Source organism: Macrobrachium rosenbergii, chromosome 10 (genome assembly GCF_040412425.1).
Source record: "Macrobrachium rosenbergii isolate ZJJX-2024 chromosome 10, ASM4041242v1, whole genome shotgun sequence".
NCBI classification, from domain to species: domain Eukaryota; kingdom Metazoa; phylum Arthropoda; class Malacostraca; order Decapoda; family Palaemonidae; genus Macrobrachium; species Macrobrachium rosenbergii.
This window is the reverse complement of record NC_089750.1, coordinates 31152584-31175385: the sequence shown is the minus strand read 5'-3', so window position 1 is coordinate 31175385 and position 22802 is coordinate 31152584. Positions and strand designations below refer to the sequence as shown.

The following is a 22802-nucleotide window of genomic DNA, read 5'->3' as shown; positions in this document are numbered from 1 at the left end:
CAAACCCTGTATTTGATGTAGTAAGAGTGCAGAAGTTAATTCCAAAGTTTACAGAAGAAGCTCCAGATGAGTTTTTTGATCACTTTGAAAAAGTGGCTGCAGGTATGGGATGGCCAGAGGATAAATGGTCAGTCTTGTTACAGAGTGTTCTCATTGGTAAAGGAAGAAATGCCTATTTAGCCTTATCAGCTGATCAGTGTAAAGAGTACAAGGTACTTAAACACAATGTGCTACAAGTTTACCAGATGACCACTGAATATTATAATGAAAGATTCAGATCTTTGAGAAAGGATGACCAGATAACTTTCTTGGATTATGCCTACAAAGTAAGAAGATGTTTTAAACGATGGTTGGAGGCTGCTAAAGTTAAAACATTTGAAGATCTTGAAGAATTAGTTGTTCTTGAATAATATCTTAGGGGAATTCCTGAACACATAAGAGCCTATTTGAGAGAGAGGTGAATAAACTTGACAAAGCCGCTACACTTAGCGAGGACTTTAACATCATCAGCAGCAGAAGGAACTATAATGTCAAGTACCAGAATCACGCACAGGTTTTAGGTCTCATCCAAATTTCAGGAGCAGATTTAATGGGAATCCTACAAGTGGTAATACCAAGTCAATGCAGGGTGATATCCCTCAGCAAGCTAATGTAAATTCCTCATATAATAATGTTGCAAGGAAATTACAGAAGCCTAGTGTTGTCTGCTACAAGTGTGGAAGAGCAGGACACTTAAGTTGGGAGTGTCATCAGACACATTGGCAGTCCAAACCAGTTGGTCAAGTAGTAAGAAGTGACCAGGTGAAACAGACTACAAAGAGCAATGTGGGGAAGAGTCAAACTCCAGTGAAGACTGAGACTAAACAAGCTGAGTGTTTAGCTACCAGTGGAAATGTAACTTCAAGCATTGAGTGGCTGAGCAGTTTGGAGGCTTTTAAGCCATATATCTATGAGGGTACGCTGACAACTCCAGGAGGAAGTGTGCAGGTACCAGTCAAGGTGTTACGTGATACAGGAGCAACCATAGTGTGGTAGTCCGTGGTGCTCACCCCCAGTTGGAGGAGAATCTTACAGGAGATTCTGTTATTTTGAAGGGTATAGGAGGAGAAGAGGTAACTCCTATATGCCGCTTACACCTGTCATGTGAATTAGTGACAGGAGATGTTAATTTTGCTGTAAAGGACTCACTGGCTGTTGAAGGTGTACATGTTCTGTTAGGGAATGAAGTTAGTAGTGTGCCATTTGTTCCTTGTCCTATAGTGACAGATAAACCATTGAGAATTAGTCCTACGGTAGATTTGGAGAAGCATAACCCCCACCTATTTCCTAGCTGTGTGACTACTAGGAGTATGAAGAGGACTATGCCTGTAAGTGAAGAGACTGAGGATTTACCCACTCAAGAAGGATCTTTGAGCTTGGAAGAGTTGTTCCAGGGAAATGATGTTTCCCCTAATGCTGACCAAGAAGAGGTTTCCCAAGAAGAAGAAGTCAAGATGTTCCTGAAGATAGCAGTGAAACTACAGTAACTGAGTTAGCAGATATTGAGAGCTCAACCCTTGAAGTTGGTCAGGTGACCAGAGAGAAGCTAATGGACCTGCAGAAGAAGTATGTATCCTTAGCCGAGTTGTTTTTCAGAGTTGTTGACCAAGAAGAGATGCAAAAACTCCTACCTGTTATTACCTGACGGAAGGTTTGCTGATGAGGAAGCATAGACCTGCAGATATACCAGGAGATGCTGAATGGGGCGAATATCATCAAATTTTGATCCCACGTCCACTGAGGAAGCAAGTAGTAGCAGTAGCTCATGAGTCTGGACATATGGGAATCAGGAAAACTGTGGAGAAGACCATGAAATATTTTTTCTGGCCTGGCCTTCACAAAGATGTTAGCAAGTTCTGTCGGGAGTGTCATACCTGCCAGATAGCTGGAAAGCCAAATGAAACCATTCAGAAAGCCCCCCTACAACCTATAGAAGTTAGAGGAGAACCCTTTAGCAAGGTGATTATAGATATGGTTGGACCACTGCCAAAGACGAAAATGGGTCATGAGTATCTGTTAACACTGATGTGTCCTGTGACAAGATATCCTGAGGCAATCCCTGTTAGAAACATATCTGCTAAGATAGTTGCTGAAAAATTAGTGGAGTTTTTCTCAAAGTTTGGGATACCTGAAATTGTACAAAGTGATAGAGGAACCAATTTTACTTCCAAACTGTTTCAGGATGTGATGAACTTGTTAGGAGTGAAACAACAGTTGTCCACTGCGTATCACCCAGAGACTTAAGGAGCCTTGGAAAGGTTTCACCAGACATTGAAAAGTATGCTGACTAAGTTTTGCTCTGAGTCAGGCAGAGACTGGGATGTTGGTGTACAATTGATGTTATTTGAAATTAGGAATGCTTATCAAGAAAGCATTGGTTGTTCACCTAACGAGATGATTTTTGGTAGAGAAGTGAGAGGACCATTGAAAATTCTTGCAGAAAATTGGGAAGACAATCAAGTGGAAGTCCAAGGAGAGTATGTAAAGAACTTGAGGAAAAGATTGGAAGAGATTAGAAAATTCTCTTTAGAAAATCTGAAACTGAGTCAAGAGAAAATGAAAAGGAGATATGATAAGAAGACTAAGCTAAGAAATTTTAGTGTTGGTCAACAAGTGTTAGTGTTTTTACCTGACAAGAGATTTCCCCTTTCCAACAAGTTTCAAGGTCCTTATAAGATAATTGAGAGGTTAAGTGACAGAACTTATGTGATTGAAACACCAGAAAGATGAAGATGAAAAAGGAAGATACATGTAAACCTCTTAAAACCTTACTTCTCAGAAACCAAAATGGAAACTGTGTCAATAACCCAGACAACTTCAACTACAGAAGACGACGATGGATATGAATTGGGAGCTGAAAGCAAGATGAATAATTTTTCAATTTTGGAAAATTTGGAGGATAAACTGAAACATCTGAGTGTTGAGCAAGGTGATGAGTTGTGTTAAGTGATTAGAAGCTTCACAGAACTATTTGCAGATGTACCTAGGTGTACTGATCTGATCAAGCATGAGATCAAGACACAAGAAGATGGCAGACCATTCAAACAGAGAGCTTATCGCCTATCACCTTATCATCGAGATGTTTTGAAGAAAGATGTTGAATATTTGTTACAGCATGGATTAGCAGAACCCAGTTCAAGTCACTACAGTTCTCCATGTGTGTTAGTGAAGAAACCAGATGGCTCATTTAGGATGTGTACTGATTATAGGAAACTGAATTCCGTCAGTGTGGCTGACAATTATCCCTTGCCTCTTATAGATCAGTTACTAGATAATGTTGGGCAAGCCAAGTTTGTCTCCAAGATAGACTTGTTGAAGGGATACTATCAAATTCCTTAGATGAGAATGCTAAGTTGCTGTCAGCTTTTATTACTCCTTTTGGACTGTATCAGTATACTGTTCTGCCATTTGGTCTGATGAATGCACCTGCAACGTTTCAACGAGTGATGGATCAACTGCTAGGGTCCATAGAAGGAGTAGGTGTATATCTGGATGACATAGTCATTTACTCTACAATGTGGGAAGAACATCCGAAGATCCTGAGGAAAGTTTTCAAGAAACTAAGGGAAGCAGGACTAACAGTCAACCTAGAGAAGAGTGAGTTCAGGAAGGCAACTGTGCAGTATTTTGGGTTTGAAGTTGGGAAAGGCCTTCTTGCTCCAGTAAATGCTAATGTAGAAGGTATCTGTAAGGCTACCCCACCTACACAGGCAGTACTACTACGACGGTTCCGCCACGACGCCCGAAACGCTTTTCAAATATATTCATCAGAAATTATTTCCTGGCTTACGAGATGTTTTTTGGGCGGAAGAAATATGGCAAAATGGCAGAATAATCATAATTTGAAGGTTTTTTGATGTAAAACTCAATAATAATGCAGTTCATGATTTTTGACGATTTTCGACGATGCTTACGACGATTTTCGGTTACGACGCTAGCGCAAGAACGGAACCCCGTCAGAAACCGGGACCGCTGTACTAGAAAAACAGCTATGGAGATTTTTGGGCATGGCAGGATTCTATTGACGTTTCTGCCCGAATTTCAGCTGTAGTAGCCCCTTAACCCTCTAACGCCGAGCCTCTATTTACAAAAGTGTCTGTCGAGTTCGGGAGTTAGCGCTAAGCGGAAAAAAGTTTTTTAAAAAAATCACAGCATGCTTAGTTTTTAAGATTAAGAGTTCATTTTGCCTCCTTTTTTTGTCATTGCCTGACGTTTAGTATGCAACCATCAGAAATGAAAAAATATCATTATCATATATAAATATTGAAATATATGACAGAGCAAAAAAAATTTCATATATAATTGTATACAAATAGCGCTGTGAGCAAAACGGTTAAAGCTAACAAGTTATTTTTTTTCTTTGTATTGTACACTAAATTGCAATGATTTTGGTATATAGCAAATTGTAAAACGATCAAAGCAACACAGAGAAAAATATCATCAAAATGATGCATGAATTTATAACGCGTGGACGTAAAAAAAAGTTTTTTTTTTTAAATTCACCATAAATCGAAATATTGTGATAGAGACTTTCCGTTTGTTGAAAAATGAAGCTAATTGGTTGAATATTACTAAACTGTAAGTGTTTTAGCTTACAATTGCAGTTTTCAACCATTTCGGTCAAGTTAAAGTTGACCAAAAGTAGAATTTGTTCTATTTATCATGATTTATATGAAAATATTTCAAAACTGATAAAAGCTACAACCATGAGTTATTTTTGTTGTATTCTACATGAAATTGCGCAAATTTTCATATATAAAACTTTATGTAATGACTAATATAAAATGGTGCAAAAATTACGACAAAGTGACGAAAGAATTTCTGAGATGTTCGGCAGAGTTACTGCACAAACGTAAGGAAAAATTTTTTTTTTCAAAAATTCACCATAAATCGAAATATTGTGCTAGAGACTTCCAGTTTGTTGCAAAATGAAGGTACATGATTGAATATTACTAGGTTGTAAGAGTTTTAGCTTACAATTGCGTTTTTCGATCATTTTGGTCGAGTTAAAGTTGACCGAAGGTTGAAATCTTGACACTTATCATGATTTATATGAATATTTTTCAAAACTGATAAAAGCTACAACCATGAGTTATTTTCTGTTGTATTCTACATGAAATTATGCACATTTTCATATATAAAACTTTATGTAACAACTAATATAAAACGGTGCAAACATTACGACAAAGTGACGAAAGAATTTCCAAGATGTTCGGCAGAGTTACCGCGCGCGGACGTAAGGAAAAAGTTTTTTTTTTTCAAAAATTCACCATAAATCGTAATATTGTGCTAGAGACTTCCAGTTTGTTGCAAAATGAATGTACATGATTGAATATTACTAGAATGTAAGAGTTTTAGCTTACAATTGCGTTTTTCGACCATTTCGGTCGAGTTAAAGTTGACTGAAGGTTGAAATTTTGGCACTTGCGTTGATTTATATGGAAATATTTCAAAACTGATAAAAGCTACAACCATGAGTTATTTTCTGTTGTATTCTACATGAAATTGCGCACATTTCCATATATAAAACTTTATGTAACGACTAATATAAACCGGTGCAAACATTATGACAAGGTGACGAAAGAATTTCTGAGACGTTTGGCAGAGTTACCGTGCGTGGACGTAAGGGAAAAGTTTTTTCAAAAATTCACCATAAATCGAAATATTGTGCTAGAGACTTCCAATTTGTTGCACAATGAAGCTACATAACTGAATATTACCAGAATGTAAGAGTTTTAGCTTACAATTGCGTTTTTCGACCATTTCGGTCGAGTTAAAGTTGACCAAAGGTTGAAATTTTGGCACTTTTTGTGATTTATATGGAAATATTTCAAAACTGATAGAAGCTACAACCATGAGTTATTTTCTGTTGTATTCTGTATAAAATTGCGCACATTTCCATATATAAAACTTTATGTAACGACTAATATAAACCGGTGCAAACATAACGACAAAATGACCAAAGAATTTCTGAAATTTTCAGACGAGTTACCGCGCGGACGTAAGGAAAGTTTCAAAAATTCATCATAAACTGAAATATTGTGCTAGAGACTTCCAATTTGTTGCAAAATTAAGGTAAATGATTGAATATTTCTAGAATGTAAGAGTTTTAGCTTACAATTGCGTTTTTCGACCATTTCGGTCGAGTCAAAGTTGACCGAAGGTTGACATTTTTTGTAGTCGACGTACGGTACGTCCACTCGGCACCCAACAGACAATTTTAGTTGACGTGTGATACGTCCAGTCGGCGTTTAAGGGTTTACAGACTTAACTAGTCCCAAAGCTAAGTTTGTTTGGACTACAGAATGTCAAGAATCCTTTGAGAAGGTAAAAGCCATTTTAACTTCAAGACCAGTACTTCAGGCTCCAGACTTCAATAAGAAATTTGTGATACAAGTTGATTCCTCTGACTGTGGAATTGGAGCTGTACTACTTCAAGAAGATGAAAGTGAACTTTTGCATACCGTATGTTTCATGTCTTCGAAACTGAAAAAGCATCAGAAAGTGTATTCCACGATAGAAAAAAAAACTCTAGCCTTAATCACAGCATTGAAAAAGTTTGAAGTGTATGTGAACAGACCTAGGAATGAAGAAATTTTAGTGTTGTCTGATCACAATCTGCTCACGTTTTTACAGTGGATCAAGAATCACAACGAGAGACCCACCCGTTGGTCTCTGTGCTTGCAACCCTATAATATTAAATTACAGCATATTTCAGGTACGAACAACGTGGTTGCTGATTACTTATCCCGTTGTGAATCGTTGGATTCAACCCCGGGATAACCAATCTTCTGGGGGGAGGAGTCTTATGCTGTGGTTTTCATAATGCAGTAATCTCCCTGTGTTTATGTGTGAGTTGCTGTATAACCGTATGATTTTGTATTCAGATGTGCATATCCCGTAAAAGAGTTAGCGTAAGGTTGCAGTGATTAAACGCTGTGTGGTTTGAGAGGACAACGTATGCGTGGCACTGAGAGAGACAGGGAGCCCTTGTTCGTTGTAAAGGGAGGCAATTTGTTTAGTCAGTATTCAAAACTTGCTGAGATTAACACCTTCTCACGTGACTCCATTAGTGTATAAGACGTTATGGGACTCGATCAAAACACTGTTGGGTGGAAAATTCCATTACGAAAGTTGCCTAACGTCATTCAGGAATTTTCTATGAAACGAGGTTTTTCATTCTTATTATAATAACTAGAGATTCTTTTGTTCTGAAACTATGTAATGATAAATATTATTGTTAACTGTAATTCCACTTCCTCTCTAATTATCGTTTTAAAGAGTTTTTAAAATAAAAACCTCGTCTGGGACCTGTCCATGCACTCGTATGGTCGTGCCCTGCCGCATCTAACACGCCCTTACGAAGGGGCATCACATTGAGAGACCATTATCCGTGCGGAAAGGAGCTGCTTTTTTCGCTCCCCATCTCGCTCCCTCTCTCTCTCTCGCTCTCAAGACTTCAAATGTCCTGTTGTAACGTAATTGATATTTTGGTAGACGATGGTTGCTCATATCCTTTAACTGTTTAATTCCTTAGTAAATGTGTCTGAGTTATCTGAACAGTGTATTTTATTAAGTGTGTGTGTAACGGCGCCTGATTAAAAACACGAAGCACTTGGTACTAAGGAATTGTAACATACATAATTATTGGTTTTTAGTGCACTAAAAATATTATTTATAGTGATTATATGTAGACACCTTGTTCTTTTTTAATACTTTTTCATGTTATATGTTTTATGCTTTGTCTTTTGAAGAATTATATAATTACGTGGTGTGTTTGCTATTCCCTTAATTTTTTGCTTTACATTTTTTGATATTTAATTTTTTGCAGAGTATATTTCTGTGTCTTTTGTATCCACATTTTATATGATTAATTTATTTGTCTTATTTTGTTTTACATTTGGGAATTAAAATTTTGTTACTTAACAATTTAAATTTTATTTGAATAATTTTTTGATTAATTAACCCTTGAATGCCGACTGGACGTATCATACATCAACTAAAATTGTCTGTTGGGTGCCGAGTGGACGTACCGTACGTCAACTACAAAAAATTTCAACCTTCGGTCAACTTTGACTCGACCGAAATGGTCGAAAAACGAAAATTGTAAGCTAAAACTCTTACATTCTAGTAATATTCAATCATTTACCTTCATTTTGCAACAAATTGGAAGTCTCTAGCACAACATTTTGATTTATGGTGAATTTTTAAAAAAAACTTTTTTCTTACGCCCGCGTGGTAACTCGGCCGAAAATTTCAGAAATTCTTTCGTCATTTTGTCGTAAGTTTTGCACTGTTTTGTATTAGCCGTTACATAAAGTTTTATATATGAAAATGTGCGCAATTTCATGTAAAATACAGCAACATACAACCCATGGTTGTAGCTTTTATCAGTTTGAAAATATTTTCATATAAATCACGATAACTGCCAAAATTTCAACCTTCGGTCAACTTTGACTCAACCGAAATGGTAAAAAAACGCAATTGTAAGCTAAAACTCTTACATTCTAGTAATATTCAATCGTTTACCTTCATTTTACAACAAATTGGAAGTCTCCAGCACAATAATTCGATTTATGGTGAATTTTTGAAAAAAACTTTTTCCTTACGTCCGCGCCAGAAATTCTTTCATCACGTTGTCGTAATATTTGCACCATTTTATATTAGTCGTTACATAAAGTTTTATATATGGAAATGCGTGCAATTTCATTTAGAATACAAAAGAAAATAACTCATGGTTGTAGCTTTTATCAGTTTTGAAATATTTTCATATAAATCACGATAACTGCCAAAATTTCAACCTTCGGTCAACTTCAACTCGACTGAAATGGTAAAAAAACGCAATTATAAGCTAAAACTCTTACATTCTAGTAATATTCAATCATGTACCTTCATTTTGCAACAAACTGGAAGTCTCTAGCACAATATTTCAATTTATGGTGAATTTCTGAAAAAAAAAAAATTTTGTCCTAAGGTCTGCGCGCGGTAACTCAGCCGAAAATTTCAGAAATTCTTTTGTCATTTTGTCGTAATTTTTGCACCGTTTTACATTAGCCGTTACATAAAGTTCTATATATGAAAATGTGCGCAATTTCATGTAAAATACAACGAAAAACAACCCATGGTTGTAACTTTTATCAGTTTGGAAATATTTTCATATAAATCACAATAAGTGCCAAAATTTCAACCTTCGGTCAACTTTGACTCGACCGAAATGGTCGAAAAACGCAATTGTAATCTAAAACTCTTACATTCTAGTAATATTCAATTATTTACCTTCATTTTGCAACAAATTGGAAGTCTCTAGCACAATATTTCGATTTATGGTGAATTTAAAAAAACTTTTTTTCTTACATCCATACAAGCAGTAACTCTGCGAAAATCTCAGAAATTCTTTTGTCACTTTGTCATAATGTTTGCACCGTTTTATATTAATCGTTACATAAAGTTTTATATATAAAAAAGTGTGCAATTTCATGTAGAATACAACGAAAAATAACTCATGGTTGTAGCTTTTATCAGTTTTGAAATATTTTCATATAAATCACAATAAGTGACAAGATTTTAACCTTCGGTCAAATTTGACTCAACCGAAATGGTCGAAAAACGCAATTGTAAGCTAAAACTCCTACATTCTAGTAATATTCAATCATTTACCTTCATTTTGCAACAAATTGGAAGTCTCTAGCACAATATTTCGATTTATGGTGAATTTTTGAAAAAAAAAAAAACTTTCCTTACACCCGCACGGTAACTCGGCTGAAAATCTCAGAAATTCTTTTGTCACTTTGTCGTAATGTTTGCACCGTTTTTCTAATAGCTGTTACATAAGGTTTTATATATGAAAATGTGTGCAATTTCATGTAGAATCCAACAAAAAATAACTCATGATTGTAGCTTTTATCAGTTTTGAAATATTTTCATATAAATCATGATAAATAGAAAAAATTTGACCTTCGGTCAACTTTAACTCGACAGAAATGGCCGAAAACTGCAATTGTAAGCTAAAACACTTACAGTCTAGTAATATTCAATCAATTACCTTCATTTTGCAACAAACCGGAAGTCTCTAGCACAAAATTTCGATTTATGGTGAATTTTTGAAAAAAGAAACTTTCCTTACATCCGCGCCAGAAATTCTTTCGTCACGTTGTCGTAATGTTTGCACCGTTTTATATTAGTCGTTACATAAAGTTTTATATATGGAAATGTGCGCAATTTCATTTAGAATACAAAAGAAAATAACTCATGGTTGTAGCTTTTATCAGTTTTGAAATATTTTCATATAAATCACGATAACTGCCAAAATTTCAACCTTCGGTCAACTTTAACTCGACCGAAATGGTAAAAAAACGCAATTATAAGCTAAAACTCTTACATTCTAGTAATATTCAATCATGTACCTTCATTTTGCAACAAACTGGAAGTCTCTAGCACAATATTTCGACTTATGGTGAATTTCTGAAAAAAAAAAAAAAATTTTTCCTTACATCTGCGCACGGTAACTCGGCCGAAAATTTCAGAAATTCTTTTGTCATTTTGTCGTAATTTTTGCACTGTTTTACATTAGCCGTTACATAAAGTTCTATATATGAAAATGTGCGCAATTTCATGTAAAATACAACGAAAAACAACCCATGGTTGTAACTTTTATCAGTTTGGAAATATTTTCATATAAATCACAATAAGTGCCAAAATTTCAACCTTCGGTCAACTTGACTCGACCGAAATGGTCGAAAAACACAATTGTAAGCTAAAACTCTTACATTCTAGTAATATTCAATCATTTACCTTCATTTTGCAACAACCTGGAAGTCTCTAGCACAATATTTCTATTTCAGGTGACTTAAAAAAAAAAACTTTTTCCTTACATCCGCGCGCAGTAACTCGGCCGAAAATCTCAGAAATTCTTTCGTCACTTTGTCGTAATGTTTGCACCGTTTTATATTAATCGTTACATAAAGTTTTATATATAAAAAAGTGTGCAATTTCATGTAGAATACAACAAAAAATAACTCATGGTTGTAGCTTTTATCAGTTTTGAAATATTTTCATATAAATCACAATAAGTGACAAGATTTCAACCTTCAGTCAACTTTGACTCAACCGAAATGGTCGAAAAACACAATTGTAAGCTAAAACTCCTACATTCCAGTAATATTCAATCATTTACCTTCATTTTGCAACAAATTGGAAGTCTCTAGCACAATATTTCGATTTATGGTGAATTTTTGAAAAAAAAAAAACTTTTTCCTTACACCCGCGCGGCAACTCGGCCGAAAATCTCAGAAATTCTTTTGTCACTTTGTCGTAATGTTTGCACCGTTTTTCTAATAGCTGTTACATAAAGTTTTATATATGAAAATGAGCGCAATTTCATGTAGAATACAACAAAAAATAACTCATGGTTGTAGCTTTTATCAGTTTTGAAATATTTTCATATAAATCATGATAAATAGAAAAAATTTGACCTTCGGTCAACTTTAACTCGACAGAAATGGTCGAAAACTGCAATTGTAAGCTAAAACACTTACAGTCTAGTAATATTCAATCAATTAGCTTCATTTTGCAATAAACGGGAAGTCTCTAGCACAATATTTCAATTTTTGGTGAATTTTTGAAAAAATTTTTTTTTTATGTCCGTACGTTACAAATTCATGCATCATTTTGTGATAATATTTTCTCTGTGTTGCTTTGAGCATTTTACAATTTGTTATATACCAAAATCACTGCAATTTAGTGTACAATACAAAGAAAAAAAATAACGCATTAGCTTTAACCGTTTTGCTCACAGCGCAATTTGTATACAATTATATATGAATATTTTTTTTTCGCGCTGTCATATATTCCAGTATTTATATATGACATTTTTTTTCATTTCTGATGGTTGCATACTAAACTTCAGGCAGACATAAAAATGAGCCAAAAATGAACTCTTAATCTTAAAAATTAAGCGTGCTGTGATTTTTTTAAAAAATCTTTCTTTCCACTTCGGCGTTAACTCCCGAACGCCGCCAGCATAAAGCAGACACTTTTGTAAATAGAGGCTCAGCGTTTACGGGTTAATAGATGACGTTGGCTGTTTGGGGGCATTTGTTTTGTGTAAAAAAATCAAGATTTCGTTCACTATTTTCACTTGATTTCATCATAATACAAGCTTTACGTATTTATCGTTTATCGGCATAAAAATAGCAATAATGTGTTCTTTCATGTCCACTAGTTTTGATTAAAATATTTTTTCTCCAATTTTAATTACAGTCAAGTTTCATCTATGTTGCCGATGCACGATAATTTATAGTCATTAACCCTTAAACGCCGACTGGACGTATCATATGTCGACTAAAATTATCTGTTGGGTGCCAAGTGGACGTACCATACGTCAACTACAAAAAATTTCAACCTTTGGTCAACTTTGACTCAACCAAAATGGTAAAAAAACGCAATTGTAAGCTAAAACTCTTACATTCTAGTAATATTCAATCATTTACCTTCATTTGGCAACAAATTGGAAGTCTCTAGCAAAATATTTTGATTTATGCTGAATTTTTGAAAAAAAAAACTTTTTCCTTACGTCCACGCGGTAAACCGGCCGAAAATTTCAGAAATTCTTTCGTCATTTTGTCATAATTTTTGCACTGTTTTATATTAGTCGTTACATAAAGTTTTATATATAAAAATGTGTGCAATTTCATGTAAAATACAACAAAATACAACCCATGGTTGTAGCTCTTATCAGTTTGGAAATATTTTCATATAAATCACAATAACTGCCAAAATTTCAACCTTCGGTCAACTTTGACTCGACCGAAATGGTCAAAAAACGCAATTGTAAGCTAAAACTCTTACATTCTAGTAATATTCAATCATTTACCTTCATTTTTCAACAAATTGGAAGTCTCTAGCACAATATTTCGATTTATGGCGAATTTTTTAATAAAAACTTTTTCCTTACATCCGCACCAGAAATTCTTTCATCACCTTGTCGTAATGTTTGCACCGTTTTATATTAGTTGTTACGTAAAGTTTTATATATGAAAATGTGCGCAATTTCATTTAGAATACAACAGAAAATAACTCATGGTTGTAGCTTTTATCAGTTTTGAAATATTTTCACATAAATCACGATAACTGCCTAAATTTCAACCTTCAGTCAACTTTAACTCGACCGAAATGGTCGAAAAACGCAATTGTAAGCTAAAACTCTTACATTCTAGTAATAATCAATCATTTACCTTCATTTTGCAATAAATTGGAAGTCTCTAGCACAATATTTCGATTTATGGTGAATTTTTGAAAAAACATTTTCCTTACGCTCAATGCGGTAACTCGGCCGAACATCTCAGAAATTCTTTTCATCACGTTGTCGTAATGTTTGCACCATTTTATATTAGTCGTTACATAAAGTTTTATATATGAAAATGTGCGCAATTTCATGTAGAATACAACAGAAAATAACTCATGGTTGTAGCTTTTATCAGTTTTGAAATATTTTCATATAAATCACGATAAATAGAAAAAATTCGACCTTCAGTCAACTTTAACTCCACCGAAATGGTCGAAAACTGCAATTGCAAGCTAAAACACTTACAGTCTAGTAATATTCAATTAATTACCTTCATGTTTCAACAAATGGGAAGTCTCTAGCACAATATTTTGATTTATGGTGAATTTTTGAAAAAAACATTTTTTTATGTCTGCGCATTACGAATTCATGCATCATTTTGTGATAATATTTTCTCTGTGTTGCTTTGATCGTTTTACAATTTGTTATATACCAAAATCATCGCAATTTGGTGTACAATACAAAGAAAAAAAAATAACCAGTTAGCTTTAACCGTTTTGCTCACAGCGCGATTTGTATAAAATTATATATGAAAAATTTTTTTAGCGCTGTCATATATTTCAATATTTATATATGATAATGATATTTTTTCATTTCTGATGGCTGCATACTAAACTTTAGGCAATGACAAAAAAAGGAACAAAAAATGAACTCTTAATCTTGAAAACTAAGCATGCTGTGATTTTTTGCAAAAAACTTTTTTTCCGCTTCGGCGCTAACTCCCGAACGCCGCCGGCATACGGGAGACGTTTTTGTAAATAGAGGCTCGGCGTTAAAGGGTTAACAGCTTGAACTTTGTTTTCTCAGCTTCAGCTACAACTTGCAGCTTAAATTTAGCAGTATATTTTCTTGCTGATATTTTATCCATACCAAATAACGGTATAATGTAAAAATATATCAGTCCTATTCTACTTAACATCATTTGTACTATAACCTACAGTAATAAGCAAAACAACAATTTCTCGGTTGGTTGTTTATGGCTGTACACACTTGCGCAAGAGTATACCGTCACTAACAACACTTTTATCATTCTCTTTTACTTTTTTAATAACTAGAAGATGGGATAAAGAGGTGGAGGAAAAGAAACTGGTCTATTGTAATTTGGTCTCTCTCCTGCCTCATTGTACACTGCTGCCTGCGCTCGAGCAAAATTTAAAAGTATTTTATAAATATTGTTGTATCAGCATTAATTGCTTACCCCATTGCAAAATCAAATTATCGTAAGGTGAATTATCGTAACTCGAGCACTACCTGTGTATTTTAACCCATTATATCCCAGCGTCCTCATTTGAGGACACACATTTCAAGATTTTTTTTACCTCTTTTCTCTTATCAATTTATCACATTTGAATAAATGCATGCATTATTTATTTCATATTGCACCCCATGACATTTTTTTTATTAGTATTAAGAACTTTACAAGACTTTTATGAATAACCAAAGTTGTACAAAAATGTGCTCTTATCCTATCGTAATTTCAAGTAATTTTTTCCAAGTTATTTTAACTAATATATAATGAATTTCCCAAAGTATAGTAAATTAATCTATTACCCAAGCATTTTAAGTATAAATTGTCAATTATAAATCAGAGGAAGTTGTTCATTATCAGCTTTGAAAATTGTGTCCTCAAATGAGGACGCTGGGACGAAGCATTATAAATCCTGATCAAACCTGTCGAAGTATGCTGCACGTGAACTTACCGGCCTACCTCGTTTTTTGTCTGTTTCTTTCGAATCTCTGTTGTGACCACATGCAGTGAGAGAATATCCATCCATGGTAAGCATTATTTTATGATTACTGAAAAACTTTCTTTAGAAAAAAATAACAATATTGCTAAAAAGTTGTTTTGAAGTGAAACAGAGAGGACAAACATTCCAGGACAATTTGAAGAAAATGAAAGAAGACTTGGATTACCTAACACCTCTGGAATTATATGAAACAATAATGTCCCCAGATATTTATGATCACATTGTGAAGGAAACTGTTCGTCATGCCACGGCCAGCAGAAACAAACTGGATTTTGTGTTCAGTGTAGATGAATTGAAATCTCTGATAGGAATTCTTCTTTTGTCAAATTACCACAAATTACCATCGGAGAGGCATTATTGGTCAAAAGATGAAGACCTGGGTGTCTCTATTGTAAAAAAAAAAAGCAATGTCTCGGAATAAATTTCAAGGTTGGAAGAGTGTTGTGCATTTCTGTGATAATGCAGATGCAGAAAATAACAAAGGGGATAAAGGATTCAAAGTAAGAAGCCTGATTTCGAAGCTTCAGAAATCATTTGTTCAATATGGAATATTTGAGGAATGCATTAGTTAGTGTTGACAAAATGATGGTAAAATATTATGGGCATAACTCCCTGAAGCAGTTTATCCAGGTGAAACCTACTAGGTTTGGATATAAACTTTGGGCACTTTGTGGGACCTCAGGCTACTGTTATAATTTTGATCTTTACTGTGGTAAGAATCCTCAACTAGATAAGAATGATGAAAGGAAGCGTTCCTCAACCAAATGCAATTTTCGACTATAATAAATGTATGGGTGGTGTAGATCACCATGATTGGTTAGTAGGGAAATATTCTGTTTCTATTCGAGGAAAGAAATGGTATTGGCCTTTATTCATTAGAATGAGAGATATGGCAGTTGTGAACTCATGGATCATTTATAAATTGCTGCACCAAGGACATGGTTTCACACATCTGAGTCTACTAGATTTCAAAAGGGCAGTTTCTGTAGCTTATCTGAAGTTGGCTTGCATGGAAGGCTCAGTAGGAAGACCCTGTGGTACCTTACACTCGCGCACAAATTTTGCTGATGTTCGTTATGATAGTAAAGATCATTTTATTGAAAAGCGCAACAATCAGCAGAGGTGTATGAACAAACCATGTACAGCAAAACCAAGAACCTTTTGCTCTAAATGCAATGTGACTCTTTGTATTGAATGTTTCAGCTCTTATCATAAAAGAAAATAAGATTGTCAGGTATAACAATAAAAGAAAGTACATTTAGTTTATGAAATTAAATTTTTTTTCAGCTAGAACTTAGGTGGGAATTCATAACATTTAAGTAAGAATGACAATATGGAACTGTTTATCTTTATCTGAAAAGATAATACTTTACTTAACAAATATAAACATAAAACCTATTGTCCCAGTGTAAGCTTACCCTTAGAAATAGATTTTTTCTTTCTACTTCATATGTTTTCTTGACCCATAAATATATATTATTTACCAAAAATTCCAGAAATTTAAAAAATACAAAAGTTGGGATTTAATGGGTTAATAGTTTTATCACAAAAAGTGCATTGTCATGAAAATGAGATGAAAATACAGTAACTAGTGAATATTTCTCAGTGAAAAATACCATGAATGGACAAATTTTCAGCGAATAATGTGTATATATGTTCCATATACAAATCCGTGAATAGGTGAGTCCATGAATCGTGAGTCCGCGAATCTTGAGACCGAGAACACCAGGGGTTTACTGTATATTAGAAAAAGAGACCACAACAAGGTAAGTGATCGCTGCTGAAGCTTCTACAGGTGAAGAAGACTGAATGGGGGACCTCCTCTTGCCTTGCCTGGGTGACTTGGCCACTATCCTGGGACTCCCAAGTCACTCTCTTTAAAGAGCAGGAGTTGGGTGAGAGAGCACCTGCTTGCTCTCTCCTCACCTTTTTTCGCTGGGCCGTGCAGGCAGCCAGGCCCAGGTCCATAGACTAGGGACCCTTGCCACCCTGGGTAGGTGTGCTACCTGGGCTGGTAATGGTACACCAGGGGTCCAGAGAACCCTGGGTAGTGGTTGCATCCATGCTCTCAGTAATGACTGCAGCAGTATTCACAGTACCACTAGCAAGAGACCCCTGGCCCTCTCTGCAGAAGAAGGCTAGCCATGTGAAGCTGTACGAGACTTCCTGCGGGAGGGCGAGGCAACCCTCTTCTTCATCCACTTGCTAGCTTTGGAAGAGGAGGAGGAGGAGGCAACAGCACTCGAAGATGAAGACGAAGATGACAATCATGACTCCCTTCTCCCCTTTTTGGACCTACTCTTCTTGCCAAGTGTGGCTTTAGACAACAGCGTGTGAAGGAGGACATCACCCAAGGACGACATTGAAGGGAGCACCTGGGTACACATCACTAATGCTGCGTGTGGGGTTACTAGTGAAGTAGGGGCAGTCCTGGAGTCAGTGGATACCGTGAATGTTGAAATCGTCCTGCTCATGATTTTAGTGGTTACCAGAAGGCCCTTCATAGTACTTTCAGTGATCAATAAGCAGAGATACACTCAGCTCCCCCAAAAGATGCCAAGGGAGGACATAATTCCCTAAGCTCCTCAGCCTCCACAACACCTGAAAGGGAAGTTGGGTTAGGTGAGAGTTCTTCCCTATGCTCCGAGAATGAGTGTCCACCAGAGGACCACTCCTCCTCCAGATGAAGAGAGATTCCCGGAGAGGAACCAGGCTGGTTGTCCCAACCCTCCTCCGGGAAGCCCTCTACTGAAGCAACAGTAGCAATTGGTGAAGAGGAAACCTCTCCCTTGGAAGTAGTAACAGCAGATGGAAGTTTAGCGAGAGGTAGAAAAGTACCAAAGTTAACCTTCAATGTCACCTGCAGTGTGTTGCGCTCCGATGACACCGGGGAGATCTTCTCTCTCTTCTTCCTGGCAAACTTTACCCACTATTCAGAAGGCCAAATCTGGCACTCTGAGCATGGACTACTTTGATTACAATCATGCTTGCAGCATGAAGCACAAAATGTGTGTGGGTCAATCTCTACAGAGGAGATGAACAGGTTACATGGCCTGTCCTACCTTGGACAGTGCTTAAACACTTGCAGTTTCCTCTCCAATGAAGCAGGCCTAAGTGACTGAGGGGTTTGCATGGCAATAAACTCAACAACAATCACAATATATTTCATCAAAGATACGGCAAGTCAGGTAGAGAAGCGCAAAGACGTTTTCACACAATGGTATCCAAAAGCAAAGTGGAGTGTAGTCTGATGGGTGGGCGGGGCTTCCCCCTATCCATCAGTAGTTAACAACCTTGTCTGAAAGTTGAACAGCAGTTCAGCTCACGTTTGTCTGAAAGTTAAACAGCAGTTCAGCTCATGTTCACAAGGTAAAGCCTATGTAAAGAATGAAGGTTTGTATTTGTGTAGGAACAAATTTACGATGCAGTTCCAGTAAATGATTATCAACAGAAGTATTGACGTGTGGTTCAAAAAATACTGAAGTAAATGTAATACTATGTCTACAATTCCTAGATAACTAGATAACTCTGTGGTCGTAATATGGAAAATGGGTTTGTGTGATTTATTTTTTTGTTTTTTGCTGTTATGTTTTGTTTGTGTGTATATTGTAGTTTATGAATGTGTTGTTTGTGTGAGTATTAATCGTTGTGTTTTTTTTTTTGCTTGCAGTTAACTTGAGTGGGTTAGCATAGAGTGAGGAGCTCCCCTTCATCCAATCTAATAAGAAAGAAATCAAGAAAGAGACTATTAAAAGAGCAATTGAAAATAGAGGAAGGGATAAGGCAGAGAAGTGATAAGAAACATAGGGAGAGAATGCAAGGCTGCCAGACGGCAGAAACAAAAACACTTGGTCAGGCAGCCCTTCTCCCCGTTCCTCCATATATGACACTAAATCACAAAGGTGCCGATCTCGACACACCTGCAGCAAACAAAGTTCAACAGCAGTAGGAAAGGAACAAAACCAGATGCTGATCTCTCCAATAGATAGGAAAAAGTATACTGGTGAATGTTGTGCCAGTTGACTTCTGAGCAATCTGACTCCAATCTGAAAAAGTCTCAAAGATCAAAGTTGAGGGAAACCTGATGTATTGGGGTTTTAGGGATACTGTGGGAGGATTGAGGATTAAAGGAGATGAGAAGATTAGTGTTCTTGAATTAGGTTAGGGTTCTTTTAAGTGATCATGGTAATATTAAGACTGAAATAGTAAGTTACAGTTCTGTAGGTAATTAATTAGGTTAAGGTTCTTTTTATAGAAGGGCAGGGAAAACTATGGGATTAAGACTGAGTCGAATTAGTTTTGATGAACTATAGTGATAAGGTTAGGTAAGTTTCCATTGTGTAGAGTAAGATTTATGAATCGGATTACGGCTTTTTTATGACCATTGTTGTATTAAGGTAATAAATTAGGTTAAGGAAAGTCGAGTTTCATTTAATAACCTCTAAATCTGTTTCCCTCATACTGCCCCAATTGTGTACTAAAGTTTACACAATTATCACTCTTTCCAAAAAACGATAACATGTTAAGTTAGTAAACATGAGCACTAAACTATGACAAATAAATGCATCGGCTTTGAGCTGGAAGATGGTTGAGATGTGGCAAAGAACACAGACCTTGGCCCCAAGACACTTCTTGGTTCCCTGTCAGAGGTGACGACCAACTGACACTGGGCAGTCCAGAGGGTGGGCTTCAAATAGCCAAAGGTTCTGACACCTCTCTTACAAGTGAAACTTAAAAAAGTAGATCACTATGGGGAAAACCATGAGCTTCACAGTCTAACTGATTAAAGAAGAAAATTTCTCATTTCCCTATCATTTTTCCCCTGTACTACACAGGGAGGAATCAACCTATTAGGCAATGCAGGAGGAGGAGAAGCAACACCGCCAGGAGGAGGACAAGATCAAGTAGGTTTATAGCCAGTCCTAATGAATTGTCTATGTAATCTATCAGTCTCTTGCACGTTTTGATGCTTCACAATATTATTCATCCTCTCATCAGACCACTCCTTATTTACTTCACAATGAGAAGAGAGAGTGCACTCATGTCCCTACTGGTAGACTAATACACACAGTGTTACCATCATGCATAACTGAAACATTTGGTTTACACAAAACTTGTTCCTATACAACCTAATGCTTCTATCTCTGCATGCTGTAGATGACAACGCAAAAACAAGCACAATACCATACAGGAGAAAATTAGCCAGAAACAGTTCATAATTACTAACGCCGATTTACATCGTATGCAGAAGGACACTGCAAGAGAAATGCTGACAAGAAGGTAAACATTCCAACACCATCTGGTGGGAAACAGGTGATTTCAAAGACAGCCCCTGTGGGTCAGCCAAGTGTTATTTTGTTTATTTTGAAAATGCTGATGGCACCAAGAGGCACAGAGATATGAGCTAACTTTAACAGTAGGTAAGATTCATTGCAAATGATAATAAAGCAAATGTAATTCAAAAGAGAAATTGTGAAAATTTGATAATTCTGGAGCACACAAAACTGTTCTGCTTATGCTGCCAGCTGAAGGGTAACTGGCTGCAAAAAGTACAGTCACTCAATAATGTTTTGCAACATGTTCCAGAAGTTTTCGTTCACCTAACAGTAATTTGTTCTTTTGATATTTACAAGGAAATGTTTTTTTTTTATTCGATTTTGGTTATTAATCATGTAAACAATATAAAAAGAATGGTGAGTGAAAAATTCATATTACGTAAAATGACGAAAAATTTTGAAAAATTTCACTTCAGATGATTGGGCAAAAGAGTCAAAGAAGAAACTATATTTCGAATCCAGATAAAAGCTCATTGACTAATAAAATAATATTGAATAACCATCAATGAAATTATATATAAATAAAGAAAGAAAGAATTCAACCATTATCGTTTGTCACAAACAAAAAAAGAAAAAATCTCATAACGTCGTATGTTATCGTGTGACTCCACATTCGGGCAGGAAAAGTTTAAACTGTCTCGTCACTAGCACCGATAAGATGGGCAACAGACTAAGCGGCACCACAATCATTAGCTTGCATAAGACTAATGTTTCTATCGTAGATATTGCTCGGCAGCTTAGCGTAAATAAAACAACCATGTATAGAGGATACAACAACAGAGAGAACGAGGAACATGATAAATTCATTGTAAAAACTGGAGGACAACCCCAATGTTGCACTTGTGTTGATCATCATCGGATGATCACTGAAGGAGCTCCGCCTAACTCCCCTGACAACCGATGTTGCTATAGAGAACAACGCTCTCCTTCAAGTTGCTGCTCAAACCATCCGTAACAGGCTACAAGAGACCAAGATATTATTTCATCATACTCCTGCCAAGAAACACTTCATATCAGCGAAACACAGAGAATAGAGGCTAGGGTTTGTGTTATAATATAATCCAGCGGCCGATGATTTCTGTACAAGTCATCTTTTGCGATGAGGAGGAGACATTCTCCACTGATGAGCATGGTAGCCTTCTTCACTGCTGGCATCTAGCATTAACTAAATTAATGTTGAACTTCTAGCTAATTTTAATTCTTTAGAAACTTAGATAATAAGAAATACAACAATAGGTGTTATATATTCAGTTAACTTCATAAGAGGCATCAAAGTGATAGGCCTAAGTAGCAATGAAAGAAACGAGAAATTACACATGATAACATTATATATATATATATATATATATATATATATATATATATATATATATATATATATATATATATATATATATATATATATACATACATATATACTGTATGTATGTATGTATGTGTGTGTGTGTGCGATTATATTCTCGTATTACAAAAATAGACGTGAAATCTGTTAGTCTAGTTCAGTATATTTTATATTAAGTTTCACTAGTTCACAATATACATAGGATTAGTCATTCAAAAATTTAATCAATAATAATGTGAAAGAAATCTTTACAAAAAGTCGTATTTGTTGATGTCAATAAGACTAATAGTTCAACTTGTAACAGTCGTAGGCCTATGTCTACAAAGTTCACACATATGAAGGAGATAAAACAACGATAGTGATGGCAGTTGGAGATGAAAATATTAAAACATAAGAACAGCGATGACCTCTGAAGTATTATAGTAACATCCTTTAATTAAGTAAAATATGACAACAGTAAGCAGTATCAGAAAAAGCCCTGTTTAAGGGAAACTGCAGGTAATTTCTCGGACCCACCACTAGTATTCAGTTGTTTCACGCGCTTACAACTGAGTTGCCAAATAGCGCCAGATGTAGCTATTATAAGCTGTTGTCCGAAAAGTTTTGAAGCATGTTGCAAAACTTTTTTGAGTGATTGTACATCAAACACAAGGTGGAAGTAAAATGAAATTCCATTGAAAATAAAATGTGTTCAAAGCAAAACACTTCGTTTCTAAAATATTCATACCTACACTATTAACATTTCTGGAGAAAATAGGCATGTCTAACCACCACTGATTTGGAGCTATTTCTTTGAAATGCTTTGCTTTTGTGCACTTGGATGCATTCCACACAGTTAAAGGATATTTTATGATTAATAGGTATGTGACAAAAACAGTCCTATTTCAAAAACAATAGTTTTACTACTTTTAGAACATGCTTTGCAGACCAGATGTGCATGTGACAAAGTGAGAGCATTTTTTTTTTTTTGTCTTGGTGTATTTGGAATATGAACT

General features: G+C 35.7%; 1 protein-coding gene across 1 annotated transcript in view; it reads right to left on the bottom strand.

Annotated features, from left to right (window-relative positions):
* Positions 1-22802, bottom strand: part of TAF1B (TATA box-binding protein-associated factor RNA polymerase I subunit B) — a 371762-nt gene that overhangs the window by 194335 nt on the left and 154625 nt on the right. The window lies entirely within an intron of this gene.